The 16,392-nt window shown below is 39.6% G+C and overlaps 1 pseudogene across 1 annotated transcript in view; it reads right to left on the minus strand.

Annotated features, from left to right (window-relative positions):
• Positions 1-1,391: 1,391 nt before the first annotated feature.
• The window catches only part of LOC112619252, a 167,681-nt pseudogene continuing 152,680 nt past the window's right edge, over positions 1,392-16,392 (minus strand). The window contains exons 3-4 of the transcript XR_003118198.1: positions 2,377-3,055; positions 1,392-1,849 (exon numbers count right to left, since the gene is read on the minus strand). The product of XR_003118198.1 is annotated as an uncharacterized LOC112619252 (transcript). The remainder of the gene's footprint in view (positions 1,850-2,376; positions 3,056-16,392) is intronic.

Consider the following 16,392-nt stretch of genomic DNA (forward strand, 5'->3'; position numbering starts at 1 on the left):
AGTAACACAACCTTTGAAACCTGGAAACATATACTTTCTCCTTCACAAATGCATCAGAGGAGATGTAAACTCCCCTTCTCTTGGTTGTGAGTAAGGAGTCAAGACACATGGGAGCAGAAAAGTTTCAAAACTAAGTGCTTGTGTAGATCTTTCCTTATCTGAAACCTGTATTCTTCCAACAGTACAAAGCCTTGTTCCAGGCATGAAAAGAACCAACATACTGGTCACATTTCCAATTTTCATATAGTAATCATCAGAGTCAGTGCTAAGGAAAAAAGAAAATAAGTTATATTATTTCTTTCTTATGCAGATACTTTGCACATTTATTTATATTTGCATTTTTATTTATTATTCTTACATGAATTGGGAAACTGGGACAATTAGGAAATAACAACAAGTAATAAAGCTACAGGGAAACTCCTCAACTCTTCTTAAACATACTCCCTCAAAAGAAAGTGTAAGATTAATTTAAACTCTTACATCCTGGGAAAAGGATTAACGTAGCATACCAGAACAAGAGGGAAATGAAATGATCTTGAACTTTTCTTAAAGAACTTATCTTCTTTAGGATTCTCAGAAGAACTCAGGATTCTGTGAAAGTCTGACTACAGAATGACAAGGAAGAAACATTACCTTGTGTGACTATGCTTTCAATACAGATGGCTACAGAACACCAAAGGTACATTTCAGAAGGGAGAGCTAGGTACCTTACTACCAAGTGACAAAAAAGAAACCAAACATTGGTTAGAGATGGAGGAAGTGATAGCTGTGTAGCAACCAGGACATCCTGAGGCTTATTCAAGTTAGAAAGTGGCAGAATTGGTCAGGCGCGGTGGCTCACGCCTGTAATCCCAGCACTTTGGGAGGCCGAGGCGGGCAGATCCTGAGGTCAAGAGATAGAGACCATTCTGGCCAACATGGTGAAACCCCCTCTCTACTAAAAGTACAAAAATTAGCTGGGTGTGGTGGCACTCACCTGTAGTCCCAGCTACTCGGGAAGCTGAGGCAGGAGAATTGCTTGAACCTGCGAGGCGGAGCTTGCAGTCAGCCAAGATCATACACTGTACTCCAGCCTGGGCAACAGAGCGAGACTCTGTCTCAAAAAAAAAAAAAAAGTGGCAGAATTTCAACAAAATAGTGAAGAAGGATACAAAATGAATCTGTAGTCGAAGGTAAGAGAAAATGAAAGGAGTTGGACATGAAAGGTCTCCATTTGGTTGCTGGTATCAGGAAACACTACCGAAAATGATGAAATTGTATCACTTCAATCCTGAGTGAAATACACATGAATTTTGGGAACAACTTTCTCCAGAGAGAATCACACCTTTAACCTAATGGGAAGGAAGTAGGAAGTAATTCCACCACGGAGTAAAAGTTGAAAGCCTCAAAGTTTTACTTTGCTTTTACTGTGGGTTTTGGCTTGAGGATCTCAGCATAAAAGCAGTTCTCTATCTCTTTGACAGGCAAAAACTCAATTAAGAGGAACAATGACATACAGAGAGAACCATAAAACTAAACACAAAGGAAAGCTGTATCAATTTCAAGTGGCTACACGTTTTGCTGAGGCTCAGCTCTGATTTTGCCTGGCCAGGTCTCAGGACCTCAGCATCACCTCCTGCCTCAGCCTGGTTGTTACCCTTTCTGCTGGGTGCCTTCTGCTTCTAGACCTTGAGAAGGTCTGGCAGACACAGCTTAGGAAACTGCCAAAGCAGAGTGGTGGTTATGCCGAGGATGTCACTGCAGGAGAAGAGGGCCTGGGCTTCTGAGCCACTGAGAGCTCTCAGGACTCCATCTGACATTCCTGATGCATCACACTGGAACCCTCTTCCTGCAGACACTGTAATCTGTCCTGTAAGTAAAATAAATAAGTTCAAAGCCCTCAAAGACAACAACCATGTGCAAAAGGGAAAAAGGACATGACTCTCTGAGCCAAGCCTTTTTTTTTTTTTTGAGATGGAGTCTTGCTCTGTCATCCAGGCTGGAGTGCAGTGGCGCAGTCTCAGCTCACTGCAAGCTCTGCCTCCCGGGTTCAAGCAATTCTCCTGCCTCAGCCTCCTGAGTAGCTGGGACTACAGGTGCCCGCCACCTTGCCCGGTTAATTTTTTGTATTTTTAGTAGAGACAGAGTTTCACCGTGTTAGCCAGGATGGTCTCAATCTCCTGATCTCGTGATCTACCCGCCTCGGCCTCCCAAAGTGCTGGCATTATAGGCATAAGCCACGGTGCCAGGCCACCAATTCTTGTATGTTCTATCTGGGACCAATGATCCCAGTTTGTTTCTCAAGCACCTTACCCCCAATTCTTCCTACTCCAGGTGAAGAGCTGTCATTATTTTTCCTATGGAAGAGTGACAATCCCAGGATTTTGCCACCCCTACTTCATGGAGAAGGTCAGGATTATCTTCCTGGGCACTGAGTAGAGTTGGCTTTTTGTCTACAGCCTCATCTTCCTCACTTTGTGGTGGTGTTGAAGGTGTTGGAGGAACAGGTGGGCACTGGGCCTCCATTTTCTCCTTCCTCCTTCTTTTTGTCCTTGTGGCCTTCTTATGATGCCTATACTTTTCGGGGAGTGGGTCTAGATTTCTCCTCTGGACTAGAAGCATGGTGGGATCTTGTGAAACTTCAGCCACATGACTCTCAGGTGTCCCCTCCAATGGCTTTTTTGATGATTTCACACTTCTTTTCAGAGGGTCATTTTCCCATAGATAAAATCTCTCTTCTGCATCCGGAGCTTCTGTTGATGTGCTTAAGTCATCGAGAACACATCTTGGGATAGAGATTGGAGATTCCCTATCTCTGTCATTGATGGATTTTTTTGACTGACTATGGTGACCCCAGCCAACTTTGCAGGAACAAGGAGCTCACAAGGACCAAGAGTCAAATGCTGAAGGAAGTAGGAAGTACAGTGAATCTTTCAAGTGATGTATCCTTAGCTATCATAGATACAAAAGATGTACTGATCTCAGATTTTTCCTCTAAACTTATTAAAGGAGTTCAATTACCTCCAGAAATAGAGTCCTCAGGTTGTTCTTCTTGGCCGAAGAGATCTCACATTTCCTAAAAAGAGAAAGTCATTGAAGTACTTACTCCATGGACAATGGAGTTCCTTCTAGTCACACATAACCACAGTTCACTAAAACTCTACCAAACATCATAAATTCCTGGATAGTAATATATTTAACAACTTATCAGAATGTGTATCAGAATTATCCAGGGTGTTTGTGAAAATACTCATTTATAAGCAGTACCCCAGACCTACTTGGAATCTTGAAAGCTGGATGTAAGGAATTTGCATTTTTTTTCCTACTAATTCAGGTGATTTTTATGCATCCCAAAATTTGAAAACTACTGCTTTACAGGGACACTGAATCCAGTATTTTACAGGGCTATGAAGATGACTGTAAAAAAATACAAAATCTCACTCTCCCCTACAGATATTTCCCTAATCATGTCAGTCCATAAAGATATTTCTCCTCTAAAATCTTTTAAACATTATCACTTAATTTGGTATGTTATCCCTTATTACCTTCTATTTTAATTTAAGTTTGAAACCTTGTAGTTATATCTTCTAACCAGATTATAAGTTTCTCAAAGGCAGGGATGCTCTTAGACTTTGTGTTCCACTCTGGTATTAGGAGCTTAGTAAATTGAATGAATAAAAATATGAATAGGTTTATGTCCCAGTATAAAATGACTGACGTGAGATGACACTGCTCTGTAAGAAGAGTTCTAGAGTAACAATGTAAAGAGGACATGAGCCCTGGGAACAACCTAGTCCAACTCCCAAATTTTACAAATGGGAAAGATGAGGCTCAAGTGATAGAGTGACTTGCCTAAAGATGAGGTTGGTAAACCTTTTCTGTAAAGGGCCAGACAGTAAATATTGGAGGTTCTGTGGGCCATATGGTATTATCAGAAGTATTCATCTCAGTATTATAGCAAGAAAGCATTCGTAAACAATGAGTAAACAAATAGTCATAGCTGTGCACCAATAAAACTTTATTTTCCCAAACAGATGGTGGTCAAGATTTGGCCTGCAGGCTATAGTTTGACAACCTCTGGCCTAAAGTCCTACAACTAGTTAGCCACAAAATTGAGATCAGAAGTCAAGTCACCTAACTCCCAGCAAGTTCTCTTTCTACAAAAGAGCAGGAGACTAGAATGAGAAAGAATGTTTCTTCAATGAAAAGAAGGGCTGTCAAAGAAGAGGTCAAAATATGCCTGGGCAAATAATACTTCTATGCTCTCTGATGACCCTTAGTCATTTAAACAACTAGTTAGCTAAATTCTGAAATTGGACAATTTTCAAACAAATTCATAGATTGGCCTTTAAAAAGATGAGGGAGGGGAGTTAGGCTCCACATTTTCTATCACACTTGCCTAGAAAACCATGCTATTTAGTTTCTTTTTAAGCAATAGAAAAACCTACAGATAGATAATGGAAAATACTTTCTTTGCTCATCTTTCAAAATTACTGTGACCTGTGAATATGGCTCCACATTGCAGAGTCCAGGGATCAAAGTTTCAAGTAACTATCAGAGAAACATGAAAACAGAGATATGATTCCTAGGTTATCAAAGAAGCTAAAACTTTACTTCCTAAACCAAGATGCTCTTTAATAACAAAAGTCGTCAGAGTATTAAAGATTAAGTTGCCCAAAGTCTTGAGAGTATTTTTAAATTTGGGAATTTCTGAGAACTTTGAAGTCCACCTTGAACTTTCTGTTCTATTTTTACTCCACCTCTAATGTGTTCCTCACCTCATGCCATTAATTTGCCTTCACATAGTAAATGCTGAACAAATATTTGTTGACTTATAAATTGAAGGATTAGTGAATAAATGAACCAAATGCTTTGAGAAAGTTCCTTGGCTTGTGGCTATAGAGAATAAAGCAGGCCTGGCAATTTCTGCCAGAGGATGATATTCAGTGCTTTTTTGTTACCCTTCAGTGAAGCCAACAGTGCCTTCATATCGCAAATATCAATGAAAGTTTCATGAATGAATTAATACATTTGATGTAGGCCACTTCAGTTATAATTACCTGCCACAAAACATGGTATCAAAAGACCGAATTTATTTACTAATATATTAACATGAAATTCTTTATATTAGTAATTGGGTTTAGTTTAACACTGTGAGGAAAGTTTGGTAAAATCTCTGAGAGGGAAAAAGGCCCATGTAATATGAGAGAATGCTGGCCCACCTTCTCTCTGTTCCCTCTATAAAGAGCAACTATAAGAGCGTCAACCACAGAAGCCCCCAAAGAGGTGGAGATAGGACTAAAAAGGGAGTCAACATAACAAATTCAAGCTTCAAAAAGTCAACCTGGCTTCTCCATCAGCTTAGCAATAGCCCTGAGTTAGGCCTGCATCATGCTTCAAGCGTACTTTTACAAGGTTCTACTCTGAGTCTGGCCTCTGTTCTCTGGAATCCACCCTCCATAAAAGAGCTAGAATGTATCTTTCTAAAAGAAATCTGATCATGTGACTCCTCTGACTAAAGCTCTGCTCCCTGCAGGTCCTTGATGATCTGATTCCATGCCATCTGTCCAACTTCAACTCTACCACTCACCCTCAGGTATCTTATGCTGCTGCAGAAACAGACAGCTTGCCATTTCCTGAGAGCACCATACTTCTTTAAACATTCATCCTTTTACCTGCCATGTCCTTGCCCCGCTTCACTACCTGGCCTACCTATATTATCATTTCTAAGAAAACTTAGCTGACTTCTTCAGGCAGAAAAAAATTGATTTATATTCTTGCATAACATTCTGTCCCTAAAGATACCATTCGACTGAATTATAATAAGGTGTTTAAATATCTATCACCTTCATAAGGCCTGGAGTTCCCTGAGGGCAGGAACTCTCTAATTACTTGATCCCTAGCATCTCCATGGTGCTTGGCACCAGGAGGGCATTCAGTCAATGTTTGTGGACTTCAAAATGCAAATTTTTATAGACTGCCTCCCAGAACCTGGGCTCTAGGGACGAATTCTCCCCTTTATCTGGGCCTCTTTCTGAGGACAAAGCTGAATAGGTCTGGTTAGGTACTCAGAAAAGAGCTGCTCAGGTAGTGGCTAACACCACTCAGTCCAATTCTATCCTAGAAGCATTATTCTACCCACCTACCTATTAGAATCAGATGAATAAGGAATGCTGCCTAAGGAGGTCTTTGGTCATTCAGACCCCTGGCTCCCCTGCAGGTCCACTTCCTTCCTGCCTTACCAGATTTCTCTGTATTCCTGGTAGACTCTCAGCATGCTATGGCCATCCCTACCTCCCTATGCTGGTCCATGTGGAGCCTCCCTGAAATCTCAATGATCCCTGGGTTTTCAGTTTTTAACCCAGAATCAGCTATCTCATCCCCAGAGAACACACACCCATTGTTTGGTGTCCCTATCCTGAGGAACCTCTTCCCCAAGGACTAGATGTACTGACATGCAAGGATGCTATTCAAACCACATGGATCTTTTACCTGACAAGATGCAAAAGAGGTTTGTACTACATGAATCTCGCTGAGTCTGGAGCACATAATTTCCCTGGATTTCACACATTAGAAATAATTGGGTGTATAAAACATATGAATTCACATCATAATCTGAGTCCATTTGTCTCCCCAAACCTGTTGCACTTCAACTTTCTTTGTGAATTTTTTTTCCCCCATTTTCATCTATTACCTTAGGCAAAGCTGAGAGGTTCACAGCCCTTGGATGAATTTGCTGCTTAAGCAGACTCAAAGCCGACTTAGAAGTCTGAAACAACAAATTTTTGGCCACTGAAGTTTTGAATGGTACTGAAGTAGAGACTAGAGGAAAAATTCACTAATCATTATTGACAATGAAGTGATTTTCCTTCTTTAATGGGAAAGAAATGATTGGCATGAACCAACTCTGCTACTCAGTGACTCGTTAGAGAATTAAATAACTGAAGCATCAAACAACCATTTTCTTTGAAGATGACCTTTTTCATATTAAATGAAAAGCTGAAAAGCTAGTCTCAAAGGAAAAGAAAATGAATAATCTGTGAGGACAACTATTCATTCCTGAGTAGACAGTTAAAAAAAAAAAAAAATATATATATATATATATATAGAGAGAGAGAGAGAGAGAGAGAGACACTAAAATATAATAGTAAACATCACAGACTGTTGCATTACAAATTAAGTGCATCTTCCATTTTCAGGGTAACACTGAGAGTCTACCATGAATCAGACACTGGAATAGGAGCTCTTCAAGATGGTTATCAAAAAACTTACACTCATCAGCATAATTTAAATAGTTGTTTTATAATGTAGCAGACATCAGAATCACATGGAGGGCTTTTAAAACACATCATTGGGCTCCATCCCTAGTGTTTCTGATTCTGTAGGTCCTGATCCAATAAAATTTGCATTTCTTTTTGATTGTTTGTTTTGATTTTTTCTTTTACTTTAAGTTCTGGGATACATGTGCAGAATGTGCAGGTTTGTTATATAAGTATACATGTGCCATGGTGGTTGCTGCACCTATAAACCCATCATCTAGGTTTTAAGCCCTGCATGCATTAGGTATTTGCCCTAATGCTCTCCCACACCTTGCCCTCCACCCTCCGAGAGGCCCCGGTGTGTGATGTTCCCCTCCCTGTGTCCATGTGTTTTCATTGTTCAACTCCCACTTATGAGTGAGAACATGTGGTGTTTGGTTTTCTGTTCTTGTGTTAGTTTGCTGAGAATGATGACTTCCAACTTCATCCATGTCCCTGCAAAGGACATGATCACATTCTTTTTTTTATGGCTGCATAGTATTCCATGGTTTATATGTGCCATATTTTATTTATCCAGTCCATCATTGATGGGCATTTGGGATGGTTCCAAGTCTTTGCTATTGTAAATAGTGCTGCAATAAACATATGTGTACATGTGTCTTTATAGTAGAATGATTTATAATCCTTTGCACATATACCTAGTAATGGGATTGCTAGGTCAAATGGTATTTCTGGTTCTAGGTCCTTGAAGAATTGCCACACTGTCTTCCATAATGGTTGAACTAATTTACACTCCCACCAACAGTGTAAAGTGTTTCTATTTCTCCACAGCCTCGCCATCATCTATTGTTTCCTTACTTTTAATAATCATCATTCTGACTGGCATGAGATGATATCTCATTGTGGTTTTGATTTGCTTTCTCTAATGACCAGTGATGACGAGCCATATGCAGAAAACAGAAACTGGACCCCTTTCTTACTCCTTATACAAAAATTAACTCAAGATGGATTGAAGACTTAAATGTAAAACTCAAAACCATAGAAACCCTGGAAGAAAACCTAGACAATACTATTCAGGACATAGGCATGACCAAAGACTTCATGACTAAAACACCAAAAGCAATTGCGACAATAACCAACATTGACAAATGAGATCTAATTAAACTAAAGAGCTTCTGCACAGCAAAAGAAACTATCATCAGAGTGAAATGGCAACCTACAGAAGGGAAGAAAATTTTTGCAATCTACCTATCTGATAAAGGTCTAATATCCAGAATTTGCAGGGAACTTAAACAAATTTACAAGAAAAAAACAAATGACCCCATCGAAAAGTGGGTGAAGGATATGAACAGACACTTCGCCAAAGAAGACATGTATGCAGCCAACAAAAATCTGAGAATTTGAATTTCTAACAAGTTCCTGGGTAATGCTACTGGTCTAGAGACTGCACTCTGAGAACAGCTGCAAGATGAGGCACACTGACACAAAATAAGTAAAAAAAGAGGAATTTCTAACCACTTACAATGACCAATGTAAGTACAATGTAAGATGCATGGATTCTGAAATGATTATCTGGGGAATTTTGTAAACTCCAGCCAAGCTGTCCACCATCTTGGGGCTTTTCAGAGAATATAGCCAAAGGCTATATGCCTGAAATGTGGGTATGTTTGACATTGGATTTGCCAGCAGGTCTTTTCTCCATGAGGACCTCTGCACCCAGCACCTCCCCTCCCAGGTTCAACCTCAGACTAGTTACAAAGCTCCAGAATATGAATGTCAATGAAGTTGTCTAACTATTTAAAGGCTAGGAATGCACATATAAAATAGTCATAAAATAGTTTTACTTTTCTAAATAAAATAATTGAGTATTATCCTTTTATTAAGTCCTTGCTTAAAACTTTATCCCTCTGAACTGAAAATCAATGCAGAAGATGAGATGCTATAACCTTTGATTTAGCCTAATAAAACAGTAACAAATAATGTACTGAGTGAGTGGTTAAATCTGATAATATTTTGCGCTGAATTTTCTGTGGTAATTCAATTAAAAATTCTATTGGCCAGCCACCAGAAAGTATACAGATCACCAAAGTTTTATAGCATTCCATATTTATTCTTAAAATAGCCTATATTAATTTGGTTTCTTTATTTACTAACTTAAATACCTCAAGTAGAGTTTCTTCCAAATATAATTTAGAATAACCATTTGTTTTTGTGCTATTTAAAAATCTCTGTTGGCTCATGCCATTGCAGTCCTTAAAATTCCCAATAAAGAGAGAGAAAAAAAAACAATTAGAAAGAGAATACATTACAAAAGCTGTATTAATATGACCACCACAATATTTCTTCAAGGTTCTGAAGAACCAATTTACTCTGGCTCCTCTATGCTTTCCTTCAATTAGTAGGGCCCCAAGAAAAGCAAAATTGCCACTCAAAGAAAGCTGAAGTCATTCAGAATCACTGAATTGTTTGGTTGCATTTAATCCTGCCAGGAGTCAATGATCCTAGGCTCTCTTCATGCCTTTTCTAATGACAGCCTTGAAGCATTCCAGAAAACTTTAGCACTTCCTTTTTTAACCATAAATTGAACATAACTCTCCCAAATTCTTAGTCTATAATTTCTCATAAAACTCTTTGAGATCCTCTTGTGAAGACAAATGGCAAGAATTATTGGACTTTAAATTGTGATCCTTCAATGTTATATGCACTGGATCATAACTCTATGGCTTTGGTTCCTTCATAAAACTAAACCACAGAGTCATTCTTTTCATTTCAAGCTTAACAGCACACAGGCCCACAGGTGAAGCAACATAAACACTCTGGAGTAATTTCTCAAAACCAAATCTCTTCTCAAAAACAGACTGGCAACTCAGTGGTGTGTAATCTCTCCTCTGAACCTGTGAAGTTTATAGTTCTCAGGGCACCCAGGTAGAATAGAGAGAATAATGTTCATGTGTTAAAGTGAGACAGGCCTAAGAATTGTCTGTAATTACAGAACTGGGGGTTAGAACCAGCTCTACCATTTTGTTGCCCTAGATAAGTCACCAAGTCAGGTGATTGCTCTTTGGGGAGAAAAATGAGGTCTCAGGTTTACAGATATTTATTTTTTACCTTAGTTCATAGAATTTGTTTAATCAAAATCACTGGTTTATGACACCCTCTGGCCACTGGTCCATGCATGGCCCTCTTTTTTAATTTATTGCTTTAAATTAGCATTTTAAACACACATACTCTAAGGTGTGTAGGTGAGAAAAAATTTTGCAAAATATGCACTAGAAGTATTCATATCAATGTTCATAGTGGTATTATTACAATAGCAAAAACCTGGAGAAAAATCAGATGTCCATTGTCAGGATACTGTAGCAAACTTTCACAGAGGAATAGTAAACAAGAGTCAAATGAAGAAACTACAGCTACACACAACAATATGGAGCTATTTAATGTTTCTGAGTCTCTGTTTTGACCTCCTAAATGAAGACAATATCATTCACTTTATTATTTTCTGAAAATAAAGCAGATACTGTATGCAAAAACCCTTAGAGAATTTAACTAGTAAATGTTACTATAACTAGTTAGTGTCACTTATTTTCCTCCATGTTCCCGATCACTTCTCAGGTTACACAAGAATAATCTGGAAACATCATACTAAAGAAGAGGAAAGCAGTATAATCTGAATGACTCAAATTTAGAGTCACACCAAAGGGGTCCAAATTCCTGATTCAGCAATTATTTTCTGTGTGAACTCAGGTAAATTAACCTCTCCGAACCTCAGCTTTCCCACATGTGAAGTAGGAATAAAATTAGTAACTATTTAATTGGACTTAAATGAAGTAACCCCAGTTCTTATTAGCGCACTGCCTGAAACACTATAATAAGTGCTCACATCAGTGATAGGGTTATATTAACAGGGATCCCTTTTACATTTGTCAAGTGAACAGAGGTGCTTTCCCCTGCCCTTACCTTCCCTTCAGTCTCAACATAAGACACACACACACACACACACACACACACACACACACACCCTCACTCATGCACACATATATTTGCTTTGCTTTTTCTTTTCTTGCTCTTCAACTCCTCATATCTAGAATATAATTGAGAGTGGTAAATAAGTACAATAATTAGGCCCAGGGTTTCTGCCTTGGACATCAGGCCATAAATAGGCACAATTCACTCAAATTAAAGCACCCTTAAATGTAAAGTTACCCTAAGAACTTTTCTCAGAATTTCAATTAAAAGTGAGGTTCATTTGCATGTTACTACTTAAAAGAACTGCAGATAGGGAAAGGCAACAATTTCCACAATCTACATAGAGTAATAAAAAGTATGGGAGTAATTCTTTAAATGTAAACCTAATTGAAACACAAATGATTAAATGATTGTATTTAAAACAAACATTTAGAAGGGCATGTTTTACATTTGTTGAATTTGGTAAACCAGACACCTGCCGGGTCAGGTCACGAGGGAAGAAACTGGGACCTGAAACTAGACCTACCCATCAGAGGGGATGGCTCAGTTGCAGGTGCTGGGAGGATGTCCAGTCTGGCAAGCAGAACAAAGTATCTGAAGAATATGGCAGAACACAAGGATTGATAATGCAGCCAGGAAATTGGTAACAGGAGGCAAACATGAAAGAGCAGAAGTTCACTCAATACGAAAGCACGGCTTGGTGCCAAGAAGCAGCTAAACGTGTCCCAAAATTTAGGCAGGCAGCATCAGAAAGCCTTATCTACAATAGTAGAGCCACAGTCAGACTGTGGAGCAGGAGCTGGACCCCGGTGGCTGAGAGAAAGAACAGCAAATGTAATGTTGGGTCTTAGGTGTTCTCAGAGGACCTGGGCGGACCTGGCAAACTCTTAAAACAGGAACTCAATTCTGGGTAATGGGAGAAGAATGCAGGTATGAGAACTTCAGCATAAGGTAGACACTGAATCCAAGGAATGAGAGACATACATGACTCTAGAAATTACAGCAAAAGCCAACGGCAGACCAGAAGCCAAACTAACTTGATGCTAAGGAACAAGTGTTAGATTGGAACTCCTTAAATGCCTCCTCTCCCAGGTAAAGCCTGGCCACAGGGAGCTTAGAAGGCTGAGTGAACAGGCTGAAGTCATGGTAAGCAGAGGTCTGCAGAGACTGGAAACTAGGAAGGACTTGACAATGACAAGATCAGGAAAACCAGGCCCATAGTTCCAATTTTGTAATCAATATAATTACCCTGAAACTTTCTAAGCAACAAGTAGCAGCACTCTTATTTAAATCAAATCTCAGTACAACAGTTGAACATATAATCAAGAAAATTCATGTACGTTTGTTTTAATGAATTTGACCTATACTAACAAGATAGGTTATTTCTGCTGCTCAGTCCACTGTCCACAGAAGATGAAAAATAAAAGTAACCCTTTTCCTATTTTTCTCTCCTTTTCATTAGTGTATAAATTTAACCTATGAAAATGAATCGCCTTTCTGAATTTCTTCTCATCTCTGAAATACAAAGACGTCTTTTGGCTCTGTCTTCTCTCTAAAAAACAATAAATACATTTTTCAAGTTTTTTCATTCTTCTGAGAGCAACATCTTCTAATGGGGCCCTAAAGCATTGAACCCTAATAATAAAAATGCAATATCAAAGTTATTAATGTATTTAGCACACCACTATGTGTTACTGCCTTCCACAAAGTGGCATGCACACACAAAATGTCTGTCATACCCGTGGCTCAATTCATTTTGGAGAAGAATAACCACATAGCCCTCCTTGGAAGTCAAGGATCTCCTCTTTTGGTATGAACACTCATAAGATGAAGAAGGATTAGTTTCATAAGCCATACATGCCCATTTCTGTTGTGACGGCCTACCCCTAAAATGTAACAGCCAGACCACTGGCAGCCTAGACCCCTAGACTATACAGAAGCAACAAGAATCAACAACTGGCAAGTATCTTCAGAGCCAACGTTGGCATGTCCTAATGAGCAAGTGATATTTAGCTGAATAAGTATTCATGAGCAACTGCTTCTGGAATGCTCCAAAGCCTGATAATTAACAGCTGCATGCTGCAATTAATTTTTATTTATGCTTTAGATATCCAGGCAAGATATATTTCTTGTGTATGATGGATTCATACTTCATGTCCAGTCTCAAAGCAGCAATAAGATAAAAACACCAATGTTGCTTTTGTTTGTATTTTCTTCTCAATTCAAATGCTCTGCTATTTGTATCTCAAACCACCACACTGCCTTGCATTCAGTAAGAAAATTCCAAAGCCCATGCAAAGACCATGAGGGAAAAGCTGGCAATGGCATCCAAGGCTTTCCCCAGGTATTCGCAAACCCTTGGAGGGTGTCCAAAGCAATGATCTAAATTAAGATGATGACACTGAAGTCTCGGCAGTCTCAATTCACCTCAGGGGCCTCTGTGGGCATGTTATTTCATTCAACAAATGTTAATTGAATGTCCACTATATGCATAGTACTGTTCAAAAGTTTGCAAAATTCAGGGGTTGCTTTTCCAAGTCCTTTCTAGCTTTATGATTTTATAGTTAAGAAAACACACAGACCAATACCTCAAGAAGTTTATAATTCTGAAGGTGACATCAGATTATACAAACAAAATAATAATAACATATGACAGGATGAATAAGTGCCATACAATTGGCAATACAAGAGGCAAGTGTTGTAAGACAGCAGAGAGGAGAGTGCTTTGAATATTAAGTTGAAGAGCTCTCTACGGCAGTGGTTCTCAAACTCTAGTACACAGCTGGGTTTGTTAAACAAATCACTGGGCCCTACCAGCAAAATTTTTTTTTTTTTTTTGAGATGGAGTCTTGCTCTCTCCCCAAGACTGGAGTGCAGCGGCCCGATCTCGGCTCACTGCAACCTCCACCTCCCAGGTTCAAGTGATTCTCCTGCCTCAGCCTCCCAAGTAGCTAGGACTACAGGCGTGTGCCACCACACCAGGCTCTTTTTTTGTATTCTTAAGTACAGACAAGGGTTCACCATATTAGTCAGGATGGTCTACATCTCCTGACCTCGTGATCCACCCACCTTGGCCTCCCAAAGTGCTGGGATTACAGGTGTGCAGTAGGTCTGGGGTAGGGCCCCAAAATTTACATTTCTCACAACTTTCCAGGTAATGCTCATGGGACTGGTTCAAGAACATCTTGAGACCCAATGCTCCATAAGAAGCCATTAAAGTTTACTTACTGCAGAAGGGGAAAATAAAGCAATATGATGAAAACAGTGTTTTGAGAAAGCTAATCTAGAGACAGTGGGTAGGATCTGGTAGAAGGAGAGTGACAGATTTACAGCCAGCTCCAGGGAGGGAAATGATCCAGGACAGAAGGCTGAGATTTCAAAGATCTGGCTTGACTAGCACAAAGCTGCTGTTTGGTGACTTTAGTTCAAAAGGATTCCTAATGCCTGGAATAGATTAGGCATTGAATAAGGATAATTTGGCCCTCCTGTGTCCAAGTCTCTCCAGAGATGATAGAGAATCTCTTGAAAACCACATACAGCCTTAACATGGAGCTGTTGAGATTATCCAGGTAGAAGAGGTTCAGAAGCCTCTATTCATATTTTTCTCAAGTTTCTCCCTGCATTATAAACTCTTACCATTTGAGGCACTACTTTAGGTAAAGGCGCTGACTCCCTAAGGCCTGTTAAAGTTGCACCTCAAACGCTTGCTCCTTCTGTCACTACTAGGGAACAAAAGTGGTATTTCTCTTGAAACTCCAGCTTTAGGAACTCAGCTCTCCATAATGTTCTTTTTCATAATGAGCCATTTGGATCCTCACACACTCCAACCAGTAACTGAAGACATAAGAATCTCCACAGCTTTACTGCATGAAGGGAAGTCTTTGAACACATGTTATATGCATGTCAGCAAATTGAATGTATGTGGTGGTTACCAAGTTGTCTTTTCTTGCTTTCCCTCAAAAGAGAGGAATAATAATAAATATTAAATCATCATCATCATAATAAAGGTGGCTTGCTTTATTATTTCAGGTCAGCCAGCTAAGGCCTCTTAGCACCATGTCACACCATCCACCTCTTCTCTCAGCCTCCTCAAGCCAAATGTCCCAACAGCTTTTCTTAGCTACTTGACATACGTCTGCCCTTCCCCTCACCCCAAACCCAAAGGCCATTCCTGACCTCTGTCCTAAGTTTACAGAGTTTCACTCAATAACAGGGGGGTCTATCTGAAGTCACATTAAGCTGATTGTTCCCAAGACCTGGCCCCTCTTTGCTTTGTTCACCTGTTCTGGTCATTCATATTGTATGCCAAAGTCCCTGTCTCCATTTCTTGCAGATGTGGGGCCTACTGACACAGACATTTGTCACTTTGTCAGCCTGGGCCCTGTCCCAACCCTTTCTGAAACATTTTAGAGTAAATTTACAGTCATCTGTAATCCATCCCTTTCAATTAAAAAGTGGGGAGGGGAGAACAAGCTAGAGACCTTTACCAATGTTCTTTGCTACGTATTGTCCAAAGTATGAAGCCTTCATACTTCAGTAACGACGTGCAGGAGATTCCAGCCAGATTCCTCAGGCTTCCTCTACCTGCTCCTCCCCTATTTGCCCATATTTTGGCAGGATCTACTCGGTTCCATTTTGACCAGGTTTGTCCTTCAGGTTTTCTCTGTCCATCAGGGTACTGACACCTCAGGGAGAAGGGAAAAGAGCTTTGTTCTGTATCCTGGTCAGTTGGCTGAAGGGCTTGCTTCCACCTTGTTCTGTTGGCACTTAGTAAGTTATCAGGCCATAGGCTAGATGCCGAGGATACAAAGATTAATTACAGACAAACAAGCAAAGAAACATGGTTCCTAGGGTCATGGAGTTTTCAGTCTAGTGGGCAGGTACCAATGCCCTGACGTCCTAAATATATATAAAAGACCAGAAATATTAATGTGGAAGTGATAATCCTATTTGGAAATAGGCCAGAGGTTTAAAAATATTAAATGTGTATCTCAATGTGTAGGAAGTCTCCTTAAAAATTACTTTAAAAAACAGAAAGGATTTACACCTTTTTCAGTCTGTTTGATGGCCCAGACAGAAAGGCGGTTCTAAAGATTTTGTCACAGTGTAAGGCAATCTCCCTTGATTTTTACCCCAGGTGCCTTTCCCTCAGTGAAATCTATCATTAAAAGAAACTCCTACATGTCAG

The sequence above is a fragment of the Theropithecus gelada genome, chromosome 2 (genome assembly GCF_003255815.1).
Source record: "Theropithecus gelada isolate Dixy chromosome 2, Tgel_1.0, whole genome shotgun sequence".
Taxonomy (NCBI): domain Eukaryota; kingdom Metazoa; phylum Chordata; class Mammalia; order Primates; family Cercopithecidae; genus Theropithecus; species Theropithecus gelada.